The sequence below is a fragment of the Cherax quadricarinatus genome, chromosome 20 (assembly GCF_038502225.1).
Source record: "Cherax quadricarinatus isolate ZL_2023a chromosome 20, ASM3850222v1, whole genome shotgun sequence".
Classification (NCBI taxonomy): Eukaryota; Metazoa; Arthropoda; class Malacostraca; order Decapoda; family Parastacidae; genus Cherax; species Cherax quadricarinatus.
In genome coordinates this window covers 35,869,923-35,870,583 of record NC_091311.1, presented here as the reverse complement: position 1 = coordinate 35,870,583, position 661 = coordinate 35,869,923, and the positions used below count along the sequence as shown (strand labels likewise).

Here is a 661-nt window from a genome sequence, read left to right as displayed (position 1 = left end):
GCCTGAGTGTACTGTCTTACTGTGACAGTCTGGCCTTTACAGCACTTATGCATTTTCTTCATCATGAATAAACTGGTCTGTCTTTAACTTGCAGTTATTCTCTATCAACCTTTATATTTAATTAAAAATAATACAGGAACAAATCTTCGGGGAGTCCCAACCCACTGGAAAGGCAGCCACTCCTGCCGGGCACATTGCGCCTGTCAATAAAAACTCTCAAGAAGGGGCTATCTGTTCACAGTTAATGTTCTTTGTCAGGATAACAGCTGTTATAATGTTATCCTATCTCAGTGCCCTCAAAGTCAACTTCTAATAATAGTATACCACCCACGAAGTTGCAACCAATAGAACTAGACTTGTAACATTTGATGTTGTTGCTAGGTCAGCAAATGAAAATTCAATAACTGATGAACATCTCCCAAAAGTGTGTCCAGACTAACACTGGATAACATTAGTTTAGGCCTTAGGCTAACCAGTGCTTAAGAGGCCTTAAAGAGTTGGGATCATGTTTTGCATAGTGAAATAAGAGACTGTAATGAAACAGTACTTATAATATTTAGTGCATAATCACGAAAGCACTTGGAATTTCATTGGTTTTTCGCACTGCGAGAAACCAATGAAATTCCAAGTGCTTTCGTGATTTCTCACATTATCAAGGAAC

At 38.6% G+C, this 661-nt stretch overlaps 1 protein-coding gene across 6 annotated transcripts in view; it reads left to right on the top strand.

The window, feature by feature from the left end:
* Positions 1–87, top strand: part of LOC128706243 (LHFPL tetraspan subfamily member 2a protein) — a 42,066-nt gene extending 41,979 nt beyond the window's left edge. For all 6 annotated transcript variants that reach the window (XM_070086935.1, XM_070086939.1, XM_070086937.1 and 3 more), the window contains exon 5: positions 1–87. This exon is cut by the window's left edge and continues 3,125 nt beyond it. The gene's annotated coding sequence lies outside the window, so the exon portion shown is untranslated.
* Positions 88–661: the final 574 nt, after the last annotated feature.